This window comes from Stomoxys calcitrans, chromosome 4 (assembly GCF_963082655.1).
Source record: "Stomoxys calcitrans chromosome 4, idStoCalc2.1, whole genome shotgun sequence".
Taxonomy (NCBI): Eukaryota; Metazoa; Arthropoda; class Insecta; order Diptera; family Muscidae; genus Stomoxys; species Stomoxys calcitrans.
The window spans coordinates 29,249,516-29,274,569 of record NC_081555.1 but is presented as its reverse complement, the minus strand read 5'-3'; the positions used below and the strand labels follow the sequence as shown (position 1 = coordinate 29,274,569).

The window sequence follows — 25,054 nt, the reverse complement described above, 5'->3', positions numbered from 1 at the left end:
TATCCGATTTTGCTGAAATTTGGGACAGTGAGTTATGTTAGGCCATTCGACACCCTTCTTCAATGTGGCCCAGATCTGTCCAGATTTGGATATAGCTGCCATATAGACCGATCTCTTGATTTAAGGTTTTAAGCCCATAAAAGGCGCATTTATTGTCCGATTTTGCCAAAATTTGGGACAGTGAGTTGTTTTAGGCTCGTCGACATTTTTCTGTATCTTGGCCCATATCGGTCCAGATTTGGATATAGCTGCCGTATAGACCGATATCTCGATTTAAAGTCTTGGCCCCATAAATAGCGCATTTATAATCTGATTTCATTGAAGTTTGACACAGTGACTTATGTTAGGCTTTCCAAAAGTCCATATGGTTCAGCTCGATTTATTTTTAGATATAGCTACTAAAAAAAACAATAGTTTGTAATTGGCAATTGAGCAAAGACTTATTAGTATTTGGTTCAAATCGGAACACATTTGGTTACAGCTGCTATAGGGCCTAAGTTATGCATTTTTCGCCGGTTTTTGACAAAAGGTGGTTTACATATATACCCTTTATATATAACGCCATTTTACTTGTTAATTGTTCGGATACAAACTTTAGGAAAAGCGTTAAAGTTGATAAGTTAATCTTATATATAAAAGATTAATATAAATATAAATTTTTTTCCAATTTCAATAGGCTTCGTCTCTAGGCCGAAAAACGTGTCTATTCCAAATTTGAAGACGATCGGATGAAAATTGCGACCTGTAGATTGTACACAAATTAACATGGACAGACAGACATAGCGAAATTGAATCAGAAAGTGATTCTGTGTCGATCGGTATACTTATCAATGGGTCTATCTCTCTTCCTTTTTACAAACAAATGCACTAAGTTATAATACCCTGTACCACAGCAGTGGTGTAGGGTATAAATATGTTTTTGTAACGTAATGTTATTGCTGATCGTTTATCTTCGAATAACGGATGGGCTAATAAAAGAACAATAATAGATAAATTCCTTAGAGATTGTAAATATTATTTTCATTTTCAACGTTATAGAAAATTTAATTTTCAAAATTTAATTTTCAAATTCTCCATAACAGTTTTTCATTACAAATAAATATTTTTCAGAGTTTGCAATTGTAATTTAGTTTATAATCTAAGCAATTTTAGCTTACTATAAGCATTCGGCAAGCCCCTTAGCAATTATTTTTCTCCATACCAAAAAATCGATAAAACCCACTTATTGGGGAAATAAACCAAACCCATAATTTCCTCTTCGTGTGTGTTTACTTTTTCCTATTAACACATTTCTATAGCTGTCAATTTTTTGGGACTCAAGAAACCCAGCAATTGGTTCTGTCCATACCATGTTACCACTTACATCAACTATCACTTCGAGTTTTCATTTCAATCGAAATAAATTGAAACTTATAGGAAGTGGTTGTTGAAGTATTTGGAAAACTTTTCGATTTTTCACCATACATAGGTTTTTTTCTCATTTTTATTGTCATTATATCTCAATTCTGTTCTTACCACATCCTTTTCATGTCCATCACTTCACTTGCATCGTAGCAAGAAAAAGGAAAGTTTTAAAATAGCATACATCATATGTGGATTTGAAAATTTAATATAAGAGTTGGTAGAAATGATGGTAGATGGTAAAGAAAGTCATATATCATAACAATTCCAAAATGGAAGGGTGGAGAAAATTCATAATTTTTACATGAGTTTTAATTTTTGTGTATTTCGAAATTTGTGTATTTGTACTGATCTACTTGATGTACATAATTTTGAAAAATAAACTTAAAATGTTTGTATCTCCAACACAATTGGTGCATTGGTTTGGTCATGTATGAGATGGTAAAAATATGATGATGTTCCAGCCAGAAAGTTAGTTGTAGAATCCATGGTGATGCGTTTGATGGATGGTGGACTCAAACTTTGTGAAAATTAGGAGATTCAGTAGGATTAGTGGCGGTTTGGTTACGTTAGGTTTAAGTGTCAGTCTGCCATCAGACTTATTTAGACGTTTTCATCCATTGTGATACCACAGGAACAGAAGAAGGAAGTAGCCTTCTAGTTCCTACCGTTGAACCATCTAGATCGCTTTAAAAAGCCCAATAACTTGCGAACGTTTACATCCGCTAAATCAGATATTTTCTCAAAGAAATGAGAACCTAAAGTGGAACTCCTTCTGACTGCTAGTGCTAGACACACACACAGAAAGTGTTCGATATCTCTTCTTCTTCGATTTCTTCACAGCTTCTGCAAAAGTCGTTGCTGGGAACTTTCAGTCTGTCAGCATGTTTTCCCATCAGACACTGACCTGTCATGACGGACACAATGACTGAGACGTCTGTTGTAGCCAATGAAAGCAAGGCAGTAGACCTCTTCAAGTCTAGATTAGGCCACATAGTTTTGAAATGCTCACAGCTTCTTTTTTGTGACCATCTATCATTTGTTGTTTTTCGGGCCTCGTCCTGAAAACTTAGCTTACATGTCGTTAGAGGCATACCCACAGATTCCAGTATCCCTGGTATGTCTAGGGTAGTTCCTGGTCTCGCAAGCTCGTTCGCTTTAGAATTTCCTGGAATATCTCTGTGGTTCGGCACCCAGAACAGGTGAATTTTTAACTGTTCAGCCATCTCGTTGAGAGAGGGCGGTTTTTGTGTTCAGAAATACGTTCTCCAGCTGTCTGAGAAGATATTTATGCCAATCGTCGCAATGACATTATATCTTAGCCATTCCATCACTTCCTTAATTGCAAGGATCTCCGCTTGTTAAACACTGCAGTGGTCAGGTAACCTTTTCTGTATGACCAGTTCTAGATCTTTAGAGTACACCCCAAAGCCTACCTGGTCGTTAAGTGTGGAACATTCATATAGAAGTCTATGTAACTTCTGTTACCTGGGATATCGTAGTTCCAATTGGTTCTATCACGAATAGTACAGTACTTTTTATCAAAAAGCGACTCAGGTAGGGTGTAATCCACACTGCCTGGAACATCGAATATTGTATCAAGGATAAAACAGTGTCCGTAGCCACCACATGGCCAATGAGGAAGCACCCTTAACTTCACGGCAGTGGTCGCTGCAATTTGGGTAGCCACGATGTACAGAGGCTGAAGATGTAGCATTAAACTCAGAGCATCAGATGGTGTCGTCGTCAGTGCAGCTGTGATGCACATACAAGCTATCCTTTGGATCCGGTTAAGTATTGAGTCCTATATAGCACTATAGGTCTGAGAATTGCAGTATATGACGCAATGCATGTCGAGCGGTCTAAACCCCAAATTTTGCCAATGGCTCTCTTGCAGGTGTATATGGCAAGAGTTGCCTTCTTTGACTTTTCCAAAATGTTGGATTTGAAGTTCAATTTCCTGTCCAGCAAAACACCTAGGAATTTTGCGCTTTCTGTATATGGAACATTCTCTCCAAACAAGGAGACAGCTTCCATATAGGCAACTTGTATCTCCTTCTGAAAAGAACTACTTCTGTCTTGCTCGGATTTATTCCTAGACCATTTTCGGTAGCCCGGAGGCCACCGTAGCGCAGAGGTGAGCATGTCCGCCTATGACGATGAACGTCTGGGTTCGAATCCTAGCGAGACCACAAGAAAATAAATTTCAGCGGAGGTTTTCCCCTCCTAATGCTGGCAACATTTGTGAGGTACTATGCCATGTAAAACTTCTCTCCAAAGAGGTGTCGCATTGCGGCACGCCGTTCGGACTCGGCGATAAAAAGGAGGCCCCTTATCATTGAGCTTTAACTTGAATCGGACTGTACTCATTGGTATGTGAGAAGTTTGCTCTGTTCCTTAGTGGAATGTTTATGGGCAAAATATGCAATATATGCCCTTTCGGTAGCCCACTTTGCTGTTGCACGTAGAGCTTCCTGAAGTATATCTCTTAGAGTGCTGGGAAACTTTCCTCTAACCGCAATTGCCACGTCATCAGCATACGCGACCACTTTTACACCTTTTCCTTGCAGAGAACTATATATTGTTAATGGCTATATTCCAAAGTAGAGGAGACAGCACACCTCCTTGAGGTATTCCTCTGCTGACCAATCTTTTTAGATCCACAGATCCCAAGCCTGCCGTAATGCATCTTTTAGTAAGCAAGTTATTAATAAACTCTCTTACGGTAGAGTTGATGCCTAGAAACTCCAACTCCTCCATGATTGACGTTGGTTTAACATTATTGAAAGTACCTTAAATGTGAAGAAATGCTACCATTGTTTATTCCTTGACAGCGATAGAACCCTCTATGTAGCCGACTAGGGCTATGGGCTGAAGGGCTATTTCAGTGAATTTGTCTTTACTATAAGCATGCTGCTATTGCCGAAACAGTCGATCTCCAATGATCTTTGCCCTAAGAGATAACGTCTCAAGAGTTTTCAGCATAACGGATGACAGACTTATAGGGCGAAAATCTTTAGCTTTCGTATAGTAGGGTTTTCCTGCTTTCGAAATAAAAATGACCTTCGTGTTCCACCATCCCACAAGCAGAGTATTTCTTCCTAAGCCAGGGAGCCAGTCTATCAGACGCATCTTGTAATTCAGCCGGTGATACATCATAAGGGCCTTCCGACTTAAAGTAGTCGAAACTTCTAATCGCCCCAGGGATTTCGGCTTAGACACAAAAAAAAAGCCTCCGATGAATGCATACCAGTGACAACATCTTCTGGCGCTACGTTGTCCGTCGGATAACTTCCCGGGAAATGTGTATCAATGAGTGGTTCTAGTGTTTCCTCACTAGACATTGCCCATATATTCGGTGGGGTATATTCTGAAGTCATATACCCCACCGTAATGGGTCTCGAGTACAGAATCTTCCTTAGCCTAGAGGCCTTAGCTGTATCCTTCATGGAGCTGCAGAATTCTTTCCAGGATTTGTTCTAAGCCTTTCTCAGCCTGCCCCTATATTTTCTTAGCTCAGCCGTATAGATGTCCCAATCGTGTGGTGCTCTTGTGGCTTTTGCTCTGTTGAAGAGTTTTCTGCAGCCCTTCCTTAGACCCACCAGCTCTGGGGTCCACCATATTTAGCCGAGGTACCACTTCTGCAGTATTTTCTCCACGGCTGAAACTAATATAACGATGATCAGAGAAGCTGTGGTCATCCAATACAACCCAGTCGCATATTCTTCCTCTCATATAATTCCGTTACAAGGGTAATATCCAGTACCTTCTGCCTGTTCGTGGTAATAAAGTTCGGTTTATCCCCTTTATTACAAATAACAAGATTGCAACTTATAATATATTCGATAAGCAGCTCACCCCATTCGTTGACATCCGAACTTCCCCATATCTAGTGATGTGCCTTAGCATCACTTCCTCCAATGGGGCGACTTAAGGTTTGAAGGTTTTCTATTTATTCCTGGCCGTTGTGGTTAGCAACGAATGTTTGTTTGTGAGTTAAAAGTTTGGAACCATCCTTCTGCTATAGAAATACCATGTTTCAGGTACAAGTCCGAGTTTATAAAATACTTCGATGCCTCAATTACTTTTGCCGGTCTAATGGTTTTAGTCATATAGTCATGACAATACTTCATACGACGTTTAAGATGTAACTGGACTACGTGAGCTTGAGCGAATGTTTTGCTAGGGCTCTGACAGTCTCACTGACAGAAATTGGCACATGCACCACAGCTCCCCATATAGCACTTTGTCTTTCAAAGCCAAGTGCCACAATTGTCATGAATGATAATCTGGCCATTACCAATTTTTCCTCTACAGATGTTAATTTTTTAAGAGCATTTGGGATCTCTGGGAAATATTTTTGGCTTCGTCCTTTTTTAACAGATCTAATACATGTCTTACAGACAGTGTTATTATCGTCAGGCGAACGAAATTTGTCAGAAAGATAAAATATTTCATTAATATTATTTAAGTTTGACGTTTTAATGAAAACCCTTTCTTGTGCTAAAAATAATTGTCTCTGAAATCAGTAAGGTGGCCGCTATTATTTGAAGGTCACCGTGGGACATGTCGCCTATGACACCGAACGCCCGGGATGACCATCAACAAATTTTCAGCAGTGAATATTGATACTGATTATTTGTAAAATATCCTGCCATGTTAAAACTTCTCTACCAAGTGGTGTCGCTATGCGGCACGCCGTTCGGACTCGGCATAAACGTAGGCCCCTTATCATTGAGCTTAAACTTTAATCGGATTGCACTCATTGACATGAGAGAAGTATCCCTTGTTCCTTAGTGGAATGTTCATGAGAAATTTAGTTAGTAGACCGTTGTTTTAATTGGTCCTAATTTATTTTTTGGAACTTTTTCTAAGTTCAAATTTTAAATTCATTGTAGGGGAAAATAGTTTGCCTTACGTTCACTGATAATGCTCAACCATATGTAACACTTAAAGTTTAACGCAAATAATTCATCTTCATCATCAGAACTTTAGGCAAAATGTGTGGGATGTGGTTGTTACTTTGCCTTGCATGTATGGAAATATGCATGTGTGATTATTTTAAAATTGCTTTTCTTGTGTGGGCATCATTTTGCACATCCTCTATGAACCACAACAACAAATAGATTGGGACGAAGAACTAATAATAACTATCGATTATGTAAGTAAATTGGCAACTGGTTATATTTAGCAGTGTAAAATATTTAGAATATGATAATTAAATGGAAAAGTACCATGTAATTTTTTTAATCGCTACATATTAAAAATTAATTTTGTTTAAAGAATGTTGTCAACTTTGTGGTTATAAAATTAATGGAAAAGTTTTTATGTAAGCCCACTTTTCCATTCATTCCATTTGTTTAAAGGTAATGTGTTCCTTCAAGGAGGCAGAATTGAACGTTCTTTCACCAAGAATACTTTAATGTTTCAACCCCAAAGTTGTTATAAAGTTAACTATATTCCACTAAATACCAAACTCCATAAAACTGCTTCCATAGGCTTTCAATAATATTTTTCTTTCGGTATCTGTTCCGAACTCATTCAAGCAGTCGATTCCAAGAAAGGTGATCCAAATGTGGTTACGAACTATAGAGGACTTTCCCTTATAGGTTCCGCTTGTAAGATTTTTAACAGTTTATTGCTGAACTATGTGGTTGAATGGATTTCGAAGAATAGTATAATGAATGAGTTTCAGTCTGGTTTTCGCAAGGATTATTCGACGATTGATAATATATTCATTCTCGTTAATATTATCAGTATTAGAAAATTTGGTAATAAACGGAGCTACGTTTTTTTTGTAGATTTTTCTTGTGCTTTCGACTTAATACCAAGGAACAGTTTTTTTACAAACTTTCCTGTATTGGTCTGCAAAGATAATACGACTTTTTATGCATCACGATGATGACAGTGAGAGCAAAACATGGGATGGAACTTCATTCTCTGAAACGTTCCCAGTGGAAACTGAAGTGAATCAGGGATGTTCTATGTTGTTCTCTCTGTATGTTAATGATCTTTCAGATGTCCTTTCATGTGGAGTGAATGTAGCTTATACTAATATTAAAGTCCTGCTTTATGCAGATGATATTTTTTTTGTTGTCTGACTGTCCTGAGGATCTTCAGAAATTGATCGATGCGTTGTATAGGTATTGCTTACTGTGGGACTTGAAGGTGAAAGTCCAAGATTGTGATCTTGGGGTTGAACTATCATTCAATCTCTCCTTTATGAAACATATTCATAAGAAACTGTATGCCTCAAAAATGGCTATAAATTCTTATTAGGGGCAGTTTTTTAATCATCCTGGAATTTCGAAGAAAATAAGATAAGGATATTTGACGCTTGTTCTCGATCCATTATGTGCTACGCTAGCTAGATCTGGGGATATGAGAGGTATGAAGATGCTGAAAGGTAATTGCGGTTTTTTGTCAAAAGAATACTCCAAACTACGTTTTACATCTAGAAATGGGCTACGGTACGATGTACTCATCGACTTTAAAGTCACACTTTAGATATATCGATAGAGCACTGAAGCTTGGCTCACCACCACATGTTCTTGCCGAGAGAGATTTTAAATTTAATATTTATAAGGCTAGAGAGTGGTCTAGTATTTGTCAGTCAGTTGTCAGTTCCGAATCCTGCAGTTTTAACATGTGTGTGCTGGGGGGATATAATTACGTCATTGAAGTCTTAAGACTTTCAAAACTTCTGTGTCGATGCCTTTCTTGCTCAATTTCATGATCTCTGTTTACAATTGAGTTACAGTATCTCATCAACAACTTTCACATTTTTTCATGTCGAGCTACTGGGTTAATAGTTTGTGCAAGACGTGGTCTGTTGGACCTTAAAGCAAAATGTTTCAAAAACAATACTGAAGGAATTTGTACCTTATGTAAAACGCATGCGTCTGAAAACACGGTCCATTTTATCGGTGCATGTCCAATATATCGTCATTTTAGAACACAATATTTCGGTCAAACTATACTTAGTGTGAATGAGGTTTTTACTATATTAAATGACACAAATTTTAATTCCCTCATAGATTTTTAGAACCAAGAACTAAGTACAGAAAACTAATTATAAATGAATTCAATGTATAAATCTCTCTGCTATTGAATAACAACAATGTACAATAACAAATATTAGAATTTAAAATTGCCAATATGGCATACAGCAATCTTGCAACGCAAGTTATAACAAAAACTTACGTCCAAAGAATTAAATCTATTAATAAATTTTTTTTTGTCATTATATCATCATGAACTATGTCCGTCCGTCTGACCGACCTACAGTTCACAGACTGTTGTTCGTAGTACTTATAGTTGAGATCATAAGTACAAATCCTATGTGAAATCTACTACTACTACCTACCGGACTGTTCGCTGTAAGCTTTTTCACTGAGCAATATCTCTTCAAACAAACTCCAACTCCGCTCTATGGCTTTTGCATTCATTTTATTCCCTTGTCAACGTGGCAACCTGCCGACGTCAACATGACCACCACACATGTGGTGGATTTTGTTTTGTTGACGAGTTTTTCATCTTCCATTTAGAAACAACAACATTGAAAGCTGTTTTTCTAAGATCTCCGTGCTCAGGGTGTAGCATCATCTTTTTCCATCTGTTTGGCTTTTAACGGTCGGTCATGCGAGTCAATTTTGTTTTTGTTTTATTGTCTTTCAAGTCGAGCTTAATGACCAAGCGAATGCAACATCCAAAGGAGAGATTGATAATTGAGTCTTGAAGAAAAGAAATTGCCAGTTCCTCAGACAAGGCAGGACACATGTCACCCCTCTGGTGGACGCGTTTCGATAATTGGGTCTCATTGTCTCATCGGTACCATCGTGAACTATGTTCGTCCGTCTGACCGGCCTACAGTTCACAGACTGTTGTTCGTAGTACTTATAGTTGAGATCATAAGCACAAATCCTATGTGAAATCTCAACTACTACTACCAGACTGTTCGCTGTAAGCTTTTTCACTGAGCAATATCTTTTCAAACAAACTCCAACTCCCCTCTATGGCTTTTGAATTCATTTTATTCCCTTGGCAAGCTCCACCTGCCGATTAATAAATAATATAATAGTTTTCCACTAAATACCCATTTATTATAATCTTCTTAATGCTTCAAATTGAAGCCTTTAACATACCTCTAAAATATAATAATAATTTTAAATTTTGCCTAAATTTAGTTTAGTTTAGACTCTTCACCATTTTAAACTCTATGTTACAATTACCTCTATTTTCTTGCTTAAAAATGAATTTTTTAATCCACTCATTGCAAGCACGTAAATAAACAATCATTAAAAACTCGTAAAAATAGTTGACCTTAAGTTCTCTTAGCTTTTTTAGGTCACTTTTGAAAAGGGTTTAACTAGGTGTGCTTCCTTAATAAGCTGAATATTTTAATCCTTTCACTGACGTTTTATATGGTTTAAGAGTCTTAATTTTGTTGGGGGCCATTTTCGAAGGCCAAAGAATAAGCCTTTACCTAAACACGTGTAAAAAGATAGTAAAATAAAGAAGACATTTAGCCCAAAAATCATTGAGAAGGATGGTAATAAATCATAAAGTACACTCAGAGAAATTTGTTAGTAAAAACAGCAGAAAGTCCGCCACTAAAAATGGGACTGCAGTAATTTTTTGCTAAAACAGCTAATATTTTCTGTTGTTTTCATATGGTAACAAAGAAAACAAAAACTGAAAAATTTCATAAATTGACTTCTTTAGCCTCTAGAGGGCGCAATTCTAATCTGATTCGGCTACAATTTTGCACTATGTGTTTTGTTATAACTTGCAACAACTGTGCAGTATAAGGGTCAATAGGTTCACAACCTGATATAGCTGCCATATAAACTGATCTGGGATCTTGATTTCTTGATCCTCTAGAGGGCATAATTATTATCCGATTTTTGTGAAATTTTGTACAAAGACTTCTCCCATGTCCTTTAACATATGTGTCAAATATGGTCTGAATTTGTCTATAACCATATACAGCTCCCATTTATCCGATCTCCTGATTTTGCTTTTTGAGCCCCTAATTCGAATTAGCTGACAATTTACAAAATTAATTCTTCTAGTTCTCCAACATTCATTTTAATTATGATATAGATCTAACAGCATAGCAATATCGGTAAAAAAAACTCGACATATGCGATCCATGGTGGAGGGTATATAAGATTCGGGGTCCTCATTGCCTATGCCAATACAATATGTATCCTTCTATTGTAAGGATAAAACAATCTCAGTCCACCAAACTACTGAGAGGTAAGTAAGTACTCGTATAATCACGATTCTGTAGAGTCAGTGAGCTATTCTCGGATTCAGGCCCCATTTCGAACCTACGGCCCGTCTACATAGCGCCCAACATCTGTGAGCCTTATCAGTACGCTCCTGAATGTGACACTTCTAATCCACTTTCATGTCCAAGATCACTCCTAAATATTTGGCCTTGTCAAACATATATCAATATCGTCTTCTTCGTGAACAGGCAGATTTCAGTCTTCTCTAGGTTAATATTGAGATCCCTAGGTCTTGGCCATTCCATGCCACCCTACCGGCCCTTCTGCATAGCTGGTTAAAATCCTTACCTCTTAGAAGTTTTATAACATCATGTGGTACGCAAACGGGTTCAAATCCCTCCTCAGTCAGCATCTGTAATTTATGGTGGTCGCCCATAAAAGTGGCGATAAAATTTCCCCCTGTGGCATGCCTTGTGCCACTTTCTGCCTTTTCTTATATCATGGGACCCACAATATATCCACCGGTCAGCACATTGTTAAAAGACCCCTCGATGTCAATGCTTAACGCCAATGTGTGAGTCTTGGCATCGAAGGGCTTATAGGCCTGTAGGCCTTTGGTATTACATATTTTGCCTTGCCGGGCTTGGTTATAAAAACCGCCCTTGCCTCATGCCAGGCTTTCGGAGTATATGCAAATCCCAGGCGCGCTGTGAAAATAGTGGCCAGATGAGGCGCCAGATAATCGGCCTCCTTTCTTAGTAACGCCGGATATATTCCATCAGATCCGTGTGACCTTAATGGTTCCTTGACCATGAATTCCGTTATGATAAACCTTCGATCAACCTCATTATTCCAAGATTCCGGTGTCTCCGGAAGTCTCAACATGCCCTTCGTTGTCTCTGCTCCCAACCCCATGTCGTCGAATAACGTTTCAGTTTGGACATGGTTTTTTGTCAATGGCGCCCCAAAGATGAAAAATTTGGGGCGCCATTGACGCTTTTGGTGTGTTCGCAGAAAAGCTCCAGGAGTCACGTTTTGCCGTTCTAATCATCTTATTGTATACCTTGAGCCGTGTGCAATACATTTCAAAAGTCCAACTATTTTTCAGTACTCAGCCCTATTCAAAGGACGGGTTATTTGTGCATCACAGCCGCACCATCTGAGGCCAATTTGCTGCGACCTCTGCTGTGAGACTAAGGGAACTTTCTCTTTGGCTATGTGGCGGTGGTGATACAATGCCCGATGTTCAAGGCAGTGTGGATTATACATCGCTTTTTGACAACAAGTTTGTGCCACTAATCCTGACTGTACCGATAGGAAGTATGATATCTCTGGTAGTGGAAGTTATATAGACTTTTGTACAGATAGTTTACTATGAAGAACTGGGACTGGTCACATCGAGAAGCTTAACCGAGCACTGTAGAAATTGTGGAAAGACTAAGATGTAATGTCATTACTAAATGGCATAGCAGCTATTAAATCTCTGGGGAACATATTCCCGAATCTGAACTGTTAAGTCATTTCTCCAGAATGTATCTGTTCTGGTTGCCAGGCCACACAGATACTCAAGGTAATTGTAAAACAGACGAGCTTGCTAGACTAGGAACCATCTTAAAAAAATTCCAGGGGACTCAATTTAAGCTTGAAGAGGTTTAACTCTTTGTTGTGGTATCACAATGGACGTAAACGTTAGTTTACGTCACTTAAGCGTAACCTTACCTACCTAACCATGCTAACGTTATCATACAGTTGATTTGTCAGATTTGTCAAATTTTACATAGAATCTGCCTATAAAACACGTCAAAGATCTTTCTTCATCTATGCGGATTGAGGGTCTTAAAGGTCCAAATTTGGATATATATTTGTCCCCTAATAAAGTACACCAATTATTTCAACGTTTTGGAATAATATTTGTTTATTATTAATTTTTAATTATTTCTTGTACACATACATGTATTATTGTTTACATCTCAACAATGTATACAAACATCTTAGCCACATCATCAAATTCATGTGTTTGTAACTCAGCATCATGTTCCTAATCCAACCAACAGGCACAATAAACTCTAACATGTTCTCTCATGCATAGTCTCATGGGGAACATGAAGTCATTTGCCACACACACGTCCATTGTGGCAGATGTTAAAGACGGTGCTTTGGCAAAGTCCATACTAAATTAATAAGTCCCTTGCGACGGTGAAAGACGGTTGTGAATCAACAGGAAACGGAAATACGGTCTAACCATTCATTTCATTTAAGCGAAGCAATAAAGTAAACAAGCGCATAGTGAAAGTGTTTTCCAGCAACTTTAAGCAAGAGATACAAAAGTATCAGTTTGAAGTTGTCTTCAAGTGTTTTACCAAGATTTAAAGTGGTTTTTGCATGACAAGCAAATGTATCTGGGTTATGTGAAAAATTCTGAAAATTGGTGCGAAGCTAAGAAACAAGTGCTCAATTAAAAAAGATTTTGGCATAGGTTCTTTAGAAATTCTAAAAGGAACACCCAAGGACATTTATGCTTGTTGGTAAACGTTTTGGAGAAATGAAAAAAAGTCAATGTGTTTGAAAGAGTATAGAGGATGTAAATGAATCTTCTAGTTCCTAAGTGGATTGTGCATAGCATAAACGTAAACACTACAAATGAGTCAACTTTTTTAATTAGTGGATGTTTGTTTTCTTTTTCAAAGAGGTAAACATTGCTGAATAAAGATTGCTGCTACTATTGATAGGTGAATTGTGAACTGTAATCAGGTAATTTATTATTGGCAACAAAAATAAAAATTGAAACATGTAAGGAAAGTGGAGGACAGTCGAGCACTTAAAACCCTGTACTAGTGGCACAGAGATTATCATGTCTACGTTTGCCACGCTGAAATTCTGGGTTCGAATCCTGGTGAGAGCATCAGAAAAATCTGTCAGCGGTGGTTGCTACTTCCTAATTCTGGTGATATTTGTGAGCTATTAAGGCATGCAAAAACAATCTAACAGCACTCAAACATTACTTTTAAAAAGGAAGCCTTTTATCACTAGAGTCCGTATTTTTATGCAAAATCGAAATTTTGTATTCATTTATTTGTGATATGCGTTGGTATTTGGCATATATACACGCAGAATCGAAGTTCAGAAGCCATTATATGTTTACAAAATTAAATTTTATTACAAAATACCACCGCATTTGGAAAATAATGGATATCAAAATTTCGATTTGCATAAAAATCCGGACTCTTATCACTGAGCTTAAATCGGACACACATCATTGATATGTGAGAAGTTTGCCCCGTCTGCTTAATTGAATGTTCGAGGTCAAATTTGCAGTTTAAACCACATGTATTAAGTCGTAATTAAGACTTAATACATGTATGAGGGGTGTTTGTTAAGTTTCTGGCTTAATAATGAAAATGCAATTTTTTTATTAAAAAGGCCGAATCTTGGGAATCATGGATTCTGCTAAAAATTTCTACCAAATTAGGTATTTGTCGCGATTGTTGGAAGTCGTAACGAAACACTCCAGAAAAGAAAGTGGGAACTACGGAGGATATAGACATAGTGGTAAAGCGGAGATCCTGAATGACTCGCGTGTGTCAGCATGTCCTAGTGCATGTATGGACAATGTCTAGTGACGAAACACTAGAACTTCTCGTTGATACACATTTCTCGGGAAATTCTCCAACGGACAACGTGGCGCCAGAAGAGGTTGCCACTGGTGTGCATCGTCGGAAGCTATTAATTGTGTCTGAGCCGAAAATTCTTTGAGCGACTTATTGACTCCTTTAAATCGCCTGGCCCTGAAGATGTATCACCGGTTGAATTACAAGCTGTGTCTGATAGACTGGTTCCTTGGTTTAGGGAGATATACTCTGCTTGTATCAGAATATCATATATACCTGTGGGATGGAGGGACACGAAGGTCATTTTCATTTCTAGACATCAACTCTACCGTAAGAAAGTTTATTAATAACTTACTTACTAAAAGATGCATTACGGCAGGCTTGGAATCTGTGGATCTAAAAAGATGGGAGAGCAGAGGAACACCTCAGGGAGGTGTACTGTCTCCTCTACTTTGGAATATGGTCATTAATAAAAAAAGTGTCGCGTATTCCGATGACGTGGCAATTGCGGTTAGGGGAAAGTTTCCCAACACTCTAAGCTATATACTTCAGGATGCTCTACGTGCAACAGCAAAGTGGGCTACCGAAAGTGGTCTAGATATAAATCTGTGCACAACAGAAGGAGTTCTTTTTAGCAGGAGATTCAAGTTGCCTACAGTGGAAACCTTCTCCTTGGGAAGAGAGAATGTTCCATTAACAGAAAAAACAAAATACCTGGGTGTTTTGCTGGGCAGGAAATTGAACTTCAAATTCATGCATTGGATGTATACTGGAGTTGTCAGACCTATAATGCTATATGGTGTTGTGCTGCTCAATATTTAACCGGATCCAAAGCATGCTTGGTTGTACATCGCGACATTAACTGACGCTATGAATTTAATGCTACTTCTTGTGCCTCTGGACATTATGGCTACCCAAATTGCAGCGACCACTGCCGTGAGGTCAAGGGAGCTTTCTCTATGGTCATGAAGCGGGGACTGTTTGTGGGTATGCCTCTAGCGACATGTAAGCAAAGTTTTCAGGACCAGGTCCGAAGGACAACGAATGATAGATGGTCATAAAGAGGGGGCTGTGAGTATTCCAAAACTAAGTGGCCTAAGCTGGACTTGAAGCTGTCTACCGCTTTGCTATCATTGGCTAGAACAGACGTCTCGGGCATTGTGTCCATCATGAGAGACCACTGTCTAATCGAAAACATGTTGATAAACTGAAGGGTGCCAGTAACAACTTTTGCCCAAGCTGTGAGGACATCGAAGAAGAAGAGACTACAGAACACCTTCTGTGTCTGTGTCCCGGATTAGCAGTCAGAAGGAGTTCCCTTTTAGATGTTTTGCTGCCCATCTCTTAATGAAGACTGTCGGCTTTTTGAGCTGGCGACCCATATTTCTCACCAGGTCGACCTTTGTGCCCACCCAGGTAGTATGGATACTTCCAACGAGCTTTTTGACGGTATAAATGTTGTATATTCTGCTGTTCAAAGGGCCGTGTATCTGTCCGTCTGACGGTTGTCTGTTGTAATCACTCTACTGCCTTAAAAAATTGAGAGACTATGCTGAAATCAGGTACAGATACGTCTTTTTGCCGCACGCAGGTAAATTTTTTGAACGGACTAAATTGGACCATATTTGGATATAGCTCCCATATAGACCGATCTGCCGATAAAGGATCTAAAGTAAATAAAAGCTGCATATATTATCCGATTTCGCTGAAATTTAAAACATTGAGTTTCATTAAGACTGCCGACGTCAGATCCAAATATGCTTCAGATTGGACTATGTCTATGTACAGCTGCCATATAGATAGGTCTACCGATTAAGGGTCTGAAGCCCTTAATCGGTACATTGAAATTTAAAACATTGAGTTTCATTAAGACTGCCGACGTCAGATCCAAATATGCTTCAGATTGGACTATGTCCATGTACAGCTGCCATATAGATAGGTCTACCGATTAAGGGTCTGAAGCCAATAAAAGCTTTATTAATTACCCAATTTCGCTGAAATTTGAGATAGTGCGTTGTTTTAAACCTCCCGACATCCGATCCAAAAATGGTTCAGATTGGACTATATCTAGGTATAGCTGCCATAAAGAGCGTTACACCAATTAAGGGTCCGAATCCTTTAAAAACTTTATTTATTATTCGATTTATGTTCTCCGAACCTGTTGTATGGTCCTTTCGCTTCACTTTTTCTCCATCGCCGTCCTCCAAACTAATTAGGCGTAAGTAAGTATGGGTCTAATCACGCTCCTATAGAGCCAGTGAACTATCCTCGGATTCCATATCTGTGAGCCTTTTCAGTATACTCCTAAATGTGACACTTCCTATTAAGCTTCCTACCCAATCCACCGGTGGGCTAGTTCCTGCACCCAGTAGCGACCACTATTTTCAAAAAAGTTTGAGGGATCTTACCAATTTCACAGTAAGAGAAGAATTTTGATAATTTTAGATTTTAAAAAAATGTGGGGTGGGCCCGCCAAAATAAAATCCTGGCTACGTCCCTGGTGACTCGTATTATGCCTCCTGTCATCCGACCAATATACGATCCAGATCAGACTTAATTTAGATATAGCTGTCTTAAAGACCGATCTTCTACTCTAGGGTCTTAATCGCATAAAAAGCGGATTTATTGCCTGATTTCGCTTAAACTGTGACTTGTATAAGATTTCTCGGGACCTGAATCAAATATGATTTAGATCAGCCCCTATTTAGATTTAACTACGGATATGGTGGTGGAGTTATAATAAAATAGGATGATAAATATATTCATGGTGGCGGGTATCCAAAGTTCGGCACGGCCGAACTTAACACATTTTTATGCCATCCACCATAGGATGGGGGTATACTAATTTCGTCATTCTGTTTATAACACCTCAAAATATGCGTCTAAGACCCCATAAAGTATATATATTCTTGATCGTCCTGATATTTTAAGTAGAACTAGCCATATCCGTTCGTCCGTCTGTCTTTCGAAAGCACGCTAACTTTGGAAGGAGTAAAGCTAGCCACTTGAAATTTTGCACAAATACTTCTTACTAGTGTAGGTCAGTTGGGATTGTAAAGGGGGCCAAATCGGTCCATATTTTGATATAGCTGCTATATAAACCAATCTTGGGTCTTGACTTCTTGAGCCTCCAGAGGGCGCAATTCTCGTCCGATTTTACTGCAATTTTGCACGTAGTGTTTTGATATCACTTCCAACAACTGTGCTAAGTATGGTTAAAATCAGCTCATAACCTGATATAGCTGCCATATAAACCGATCTTGGATCTTGACTTCTTGAGCTTTTAGAAGGCGCAATTCTTATCCGATTTGGCTGTAATTTTGCACGTGATGTTTTGGTATCACTGCCAACATTTGTGCGAAGTATGGTCTAAATCGGTCCATAACCTGATATAGGTGCCATGTAAACCGATCTTAACTTATTGAGCCGATAGAGAGCGCAATTCTCATCCGATTTGGCTAAATTTTTGCACGAGGTTTTTTGATATGACTTCCAAAAACTGTGATAAGTATGGCGCAAATCGGTACATAACCTGATATAGCTGCCATATAAACTGATCTGGGATCTTGACTTCTTGAGTCTTTAGAGATCGCAATTATCATCCGATTTGGCATAAATTTTGTGCAACGGCTTCTCTCATGGCCTTCAACATTCGTGTGCATTATGGTCTGAATCGATCTATAGCTTGATATAGCTCTCCTATAAACCGATCTCTCGATTTTCTTCTTGAGCCCCGAATCGGTCTATAACTTGATATATTGGGTTGCCTAAAAAGTAATTGCGGATTATTTAAAAGAAAGTAGATGCATTTTTAATTAAACTTAGAATGAACTTTAATCAAATATATAATTGCCATTTTGTTCGATAACCTTTTGCCATATTCCTGGCAAATTGAGTATTCCACGCTCATAGAACTTCTGGCCTTTATCTGCAAAAAACTGAACCAAGTGCTATTTTATAACCTCATCATTGCCGAAAGTTTTTCCATTTAAGGAGTTCTACAAAGATCGAAATAAATGGTAGTCTGATGATGCAAGGTCAGGGCTATATGGTGGATGCATCAAAAGTTCCCAGCCAAGCTCACTCAGTTTTTGACGAGTGACCAAAGATGTGTGCGGTCTAGCGTTGTCCTGGTGGAATATGACACCTTTACGATTGACCAATTCTGGTCGCTTCTCCTTGATGACCATGCTTGGACCATGATCGTTTTCGACTTACGTTGTTGTAAACAATCCATTTTTCATCTCCAGTTATGATTCGTTTTAAAAACGGATCGAATTCATTGCGTTTAAGGAGCATATCACAAGCGTTGATTCGGTTTGTTAAATTAATTTCTTTCAATACATGTGGTACCCATATTAAAATTGACGCCAAACAAACAAATGTAAACAAAATTTCGCGCACTTTTTTTCTAAAGCAAGCTAAAAGTAACAGCTGATAACTGACAGAAGAACGAATGCAATTACAGAGTTTACTACTATATTACCGACAATTACTTTTTGGGCAACCCAATAGGTCCTCCTTCTTCATCCTTATTCATTATTTTTGTTTGCCTAAAAAGAGATACTGCGCAAAGAACTAGACATACCCTCAACAGATGTATTTGTGGAGGGTATATAAGATTCGGCCCGGCCGAACTTAGTACGCTCTTACTTGTCTACTTTTTGTTTCTGCAAGAGGATATGCCTGTGCCAATGCCAATTATTAATGCCTACTGAATATTTCGATTTTTTCAGTCTCACATCTTAAATTTCTCTTTTTGTTCGTTAAGAATAGCCGCTTCTCCTATTCCCCCATACCTCTTTTCGCCTTAAGCCCTTAGAAACATAATCCGTACGCCGATTTGATTTCTTCATATAATCAACGTTCATAATGGAGAATTTGTGAAAACTTTTAAAAGTATCCATAGTGGAGGTTACCCAAGGTACATCAAGTTTGAATTTTTTTCTTTAAAATACCACATGTTTCAATGCTTCAAAGGATTTCTACGCACTGACAACTACAATTGACTAGCCTACTGGTACATATCACGCATTTGGGTGGCTTTTTGTAGCCTTCTTTGTTTTGGAAATCATTCACAAGTGATTTTTTTCTGATAAATTGAAACGAATTGAAAATTTTATGTAAACAAACTATTTTGCAAAACGATGGCTTTTATCATGTGTTGCTGATGAGCATCGATATAATCAAAGACCATTTCCTTTATGATGTTGATGATGTGCACCTGCCGTTTTAGGTGCTAATTCACTGATTTCAGACTACATGATACGGCGAAAAACATATTGATAACGAACAATCAATTACGTATTTTATTACATATTTAGTATGAGTATTTTTGTTTTTTTTTTTTTTGTTATTGTTCTGTTTTTTTGTTTTGCTTGAATTTGGGAAAGTTTTAATAATTGTATTTTGTTTACTAGATAGGCTTTCTTTGGCAGCGTAATCAAAAAATAATTGAGTTGGTCAAATGATGGAAATGTGATTCATTTGATAGGAAAATTAAAAATTCGTAGGCAATGCAAGGAGAAATTGTATTTGTGGCCAAAAAGTTAGGGTATGGTGGAGAATTTTCGTTACCTTGGCCAGCTACGCCCCAATTTAATGACTTTTTCATTTTTTTTGTGAACTTTTAATATAAACAACTTAATAACAACATATTGCCCACAAAATTGAAGCTTGCATTTTTTTTTGCTTTTAGTATTTCATGCATGAATGGATTTGATTTTAATTAGTTTTTCATTCTTGAAGTGAACACTGCTCAGATTAACCACCGGATTAACCGAATAGTAAAATTAGTTTTTCAGCCATTTCAATTAATATCAGCTCACATTCTTGTTTAATCTTTATGGGTAAAGGCTTCGCTTTAATTAATTTTTTTATGCGGGTTTTTTTCCCAATCCTAGCACCACAGTTTCCATGCCCCTTTTTCGATTGGCTGCTTTGCTCTTTAATTTTTAATAGAGCGTAAACACAGAGATACAACTTTTTTTTATGAATTATGTTTTATTTGGATAAACTTCTCGTGAAGCTTTTCTAGTGTCCTAGAAAAAAAGAGGTAAGCGAGAACATGTCATTTGCATATGCGATATAATCTCCGGTGAAACTTTGATGATTGTTGTATGACGGAGAAAAATCTTCTTTTGCTTTAGAAAATAAGAAGGACAAGTGGATTGCTCGAGGGCATGCAATGCAGTATGCAATATCAAGGCTAAAGTAAATGTGAGATAAGAAAATTAAGGGGCAAGCGAAATTTAAATTTAAAGTAGCAAAAAAGGCATTGCTTTTGCACTGAGGTCTGAAGTAAATGCGAGTTACGGAAGAAATAGAGGTCAGGACTTAGTATCGATGAGTGGAGTAGACGTCTTTTAATTTGGCTCCTCAAAAATATCTGTACCTCGGACTAGGTACTACCTATTGCGCAAAAGTTTTAAAGCCTTTAAAGAGTAGGCTCAAATTCGACTCCAAAAATGCAAAAGCTGCAGTGGTGGTTTCAGGCCGTAGCATGTCATTTGTCCCTCCTATAGATGGCACCTGTAGTTAAGAGTAATGTTTCAAGTGCACAACCTGTCGTCAGACTGACAAATGAGGAAGAGACAAATAAACCGAGGGATCTTCAGTTGGCAGAATGAATTCCATAAATAATAGTAAAGAATTTGACATCAAACTGTTAGCTTTGGTGCAGGAAAGTCCTCCTGCAGAAACAAACAAGTAAAAAGGCGTTGAGTTCGGCCGGGCCGAACTTTGGATACCCATCACCTCGGCTATATATGTAAACCACCTTTCGTCAAAATCCGGTGCAAAACTCATAACTTATGTCCTAAAGCAGAAAGATGTGGAGGGGCTTAACTTAACTCTTTGTCCCAAATTTCGGCAACATCGGACAATAAATGCGCTTTTTATAGCCCCAAAACCTAAAACCGAGAGATCGGTCTATATGGCAGCTATATCCAAATCTGGACCGATCAGTGCGATAATGCAGAAGTATGTCAAGGGGTTTAACTTTATTCACTGTCCCAAATTTCGGCGACATCGGACAATAAATGCGTGTTTTATGGGCCTAAGACCCCAAATCGGAGGATCGGTCTATATGGCAGCTATATCCAAATCTGGACCGATCTGAGCCAAATTCACAGAGGACGTCGGAGGGCCTAAGACAACGCACTGTCCCAAATTTAAGCAAAATCGGATAATTAATGTAGCTTTTATGGGCATATAACCCTAAATCGGAGGATCGGTCTATATGGCAGCTATATCCAAATGTGAACCGATCTGAGCCAAATTGACGAAGAACGTTGTAGGGCCTAACACAACTTTCTGTCTCAAATCATAGCAAAATCGGCTAATAAATGTGGCTTTTATGGGCCTAAGACCTTAAATCGGAGGATCGGTCTATATGGCAGCTATATCCAAATCTGAATTGATCTAATTGACGAAAAATGTCGAAGGGCCTAACACAGCTCACTGTCCCAAATTTCAGCAAAATCGGATAATAAATGTGGCTTTTAGGGGCCTAAGACCTTAAATCGGAGGATCGGTCTATATGGCAGCTATATCCAAATCTGAATTGATCTAATTGACGAAAAATGTCGAAGGGCCTAACACAGCTCACTGTCCCAAATTTCAGCAAAATCGGATAATAAATGTGGCTTTTAGGGGCGTAAGACCCTAAATCGGAGGATCGGTCTATATGGCAGCTATATCCAAATCTAAATCGATCAGGGCCAAATTGAAGAAAGAAGTCGATGGGCCTAAGACAACCCAATGTCCCAAATTTCAGCAAAATCGGATAATAAATGTGGCTTTTATGGGCCTAAGACCCTAAATCGGCCGATCGGTCTATATGGGGGCTATATCAAGATATAGTCCGATATAGCCCATCTTCGAACTTAACCTGCTTATGGACAAAAAAATAGTCTGTACATAATTTCAGCTCAATATCTCTAGTTTTGAAGACTGTAGCGTGATTTCAACAGACAGACGGGCAGACGGACGGACATGCCTAGATCGTCTTAGATTTTTACGCTGATCAAGAATATATATATTTTATAGGGTCGGAAATGGATATTTCGATGTGTTGCAAAAGGAATGACAAAATGAATATACCCCCATCTTTCGGTGGTGTGTATTCAAATTAAGGGGCAAGCGAAATTTAAATTGAAAGCAGCAAAAAAGGCATTGCTTTTGCACTGAGGTCTGAAGTAAATGCGAGCTACTGAAGAAACAGAGGGCAGGACTTAGTATCGATGAGTGGAGTGGACGTCTTTTAATTTGACTCCTTAAAAATATCTGTATCTCGGAATAGGTACTATCTATTGCGCAAAAATGTTAAAGCCTTTCAAGTGTAGCCTCAAACTAGCCTCTAAAAATGCAAAAGTTGCGGTGGTGGTTTCAGGCCGTTGCATGTTGCTCGCCCCTCCTATAGATGGCACCGGTAGTCAAGAGTAATGTTTCAAGTGCACAACCATCCGTCAGACTGACAAATGAGGAAGAGACGTATAAACCGAGGGATCTTCAGTTGGCAGAATGAATTCCATAAATAATATCATAGAATTTGGCATCAAACCGTTCGCTTTGGTACAAGCAAGTCCTCCTCCAGAAACAAAATATAAATCTAGAAATGGATACAGAAAGTGTGTTCAGGATGTGAGAAGACCATGTTTCCCAACTGCCACAGAACCAATCTTTTAAAGCGGTATAGAGTGTATAAAACATTGTCCAAATGGGGTTAGCGCCGCCGCAGTATCCTGCATAAGGTACCTCAAGGCGCCAGGTACCCATGAGTTACCAGCTGAACTATTTAATATGGGAGGCAACACATTGATCCTTGGACCAGTATAGTGTGGGCCCTTGGGGACTGGATAAACTGTGTTAAGGAATTGATGGATAAATTGTGCACAGGGGACATTTTATCGCCGCACCTTCATTCATACCATACGTAACAGTTGAGTGGAGCAGACGTGTTTTAGTTTGGCTCCTCAAGAAATATCTGTATCTCAGAATAGGTATTACCTATTACGCAAAGATCTTCAGGATTAGGCTCAAAATGAATTAAAATAAACCCAAAGACCCAAAAGCTACGGTGGTGGCATCAGCCCGCAGCATGTTGTTCGTCCCCAGCCTTTAAGTAAAATGATGTGTTTCCGATTCAGATTCAGACAGCGACAGTGTCAATAAACAGATATCTCAGCCTCATAGAGAGATGAGGGATGTAAGCAATAGTGAACGAGAGCTTTGCTAAGCCCTCAAGAAGACCGAGAAAACAAACTGGAACACGACCAAGGAGACTGTGGAGTATGCACCGGCAGCGTATTCGGGCGAAGGTACAGGATGCTGGAAGGTATAGAACTGACCAGGCTCTTTTACGAAATCTGGCGAGAGTATCAGATCTCCCAAAGAGCAAAAAACTGCTAAAACACTGAAAAAGAAAAAAATAGCTCTCCGCTTTCAAGTATTCTGGGGAGCCCAAGCCAGGCTTCCTTCAATGGAGACTCCAGACAGTGTCCTGCGGAGGGAGACAAAGTCGGAACAGGAACAAAAGAAGCGCGTCTTCATGGAGGAATATGACTTCCAAACGGAGGCCAAAGTCATCACGGAAGGGGGAATATGTTCCCTGAAAAAGATAAGTAGCCGCCCGCTTACACCAGAGTGGCAAGGAAGTACAAAAGAGAAGAGCTGGCGTATGTAGTCAACGATATCAGCAGTGCATGCGGTAGGATTTCATCAGATCATCGGTCCCGAGTGAAGGATCTGGTTAACGAGTGGATTTTCAAATATATGTGGAACTCTGAATAGGGTCCACTCATACAAACTATGAGCTGCGAGTATAGAGGGGATATATTGGTGCTGCGTTTTGCGTCAATTTTATTTTTTTTTTTTGAGAATGTATTAATGACGTCAAAAAGCTTCTTGGAAGTACCCACATTTTCGGAGAGGACGCAAAGCTCGATCTGATGAGAAAGATGGACATCCTTCAGCCCACAAAGGCAACGGTTTTCATGAAGGGATGGTCTTCATTAAGGAAAGGTGATGGTCTTCATCATTTTGCGACGGAACGTTATAACGACGATTTTACCTCTAGTTGCTGTTGGGTACAGCTCACCGGGGGCAGGGTCAGTCAAAGAAATTTGTTTGTGTCAATGATAGAGGGCGAAATGGCGATTTATATTTGTTTTAATAGGATTTATTTTGTTAGTAGTACTTAATCTAGGCGTTATCAGACCAGACATAAATTCTAGTCGTAGATCTGCATAGCCAGCCCTATGCGAATCCCGAAGAAGTGATTTACTTGCGGCGTGAATATAGTCCTAAGTCACAGTGTGGTGGTCGCAGGCCGATAGCATGAGTGTATGTTCGTGGGCCCAGCGGGTCTTATGTCTGAAGGACAAAGGCGCAGTGCTGGCTACGGGTATCTCGGGGACGTGGGGGTCACGCTCAGTCACGGGATAGGGGCTAGTAATCTGATGTCACCAGTGCGTGTTCGCGGGCTCAACGGCTCTTATGTTGGGAGGACGAAAGCGAGGTGCTGGCTTCAGGTATCTCTGTATCTCACTCAATCACGGGGTAGGGGTCGTAAACAGATGTCAGCAGTGGCTCTAATGTCAGATGTCAGCAGTGGCTCGTGTTCAGTGGCTCTAATGTCGGGAGACCAAAGAAACGTGGTTCACTCACAGCGTGGATATGACATTAAATCACTGGATGCTGGTCGTGGCCAAATATCATTTGGGTGTATTCGCGGGACTACGCGGTTTTTATGTCAGAAGGATAAAGGCCTTCGCCTACGTTGGTCTCTGTGTCATGGTTCACTAACGG

General features: G+C 39.0%; 1 protein-coding gene across 4 annotated transcripts in view; it reads left to right on the top strand.

Moving 5' to 3' along the window:
* The window catches only part of LOC106083463 (calcitonin gene-related peptide type 1 receptor), a 119,613-nt gene that overhangs the window by 3,589 nt on the left and 90,970 nt on the right, over positions 1 to 25,054 (top strand). Inside the window, exon 1 of one of the 4 annotated variants that reach the window (XM_059366412.1) lies at positions 12,764 to 13,326. The exons of 2 other annotated variants lie outside the window; for them this stretch is intronic. The gene's annotated coding sequence lies outside the window, so the exon portion shown is untranslated. Of the gene's footprint in view, positions 1 to 12,763; positions 13,389 to 25,054 lie in introns of those variants that run through there. One more of the 4 variants, XM_013246543.2, reaches the window with a different exon arrangement.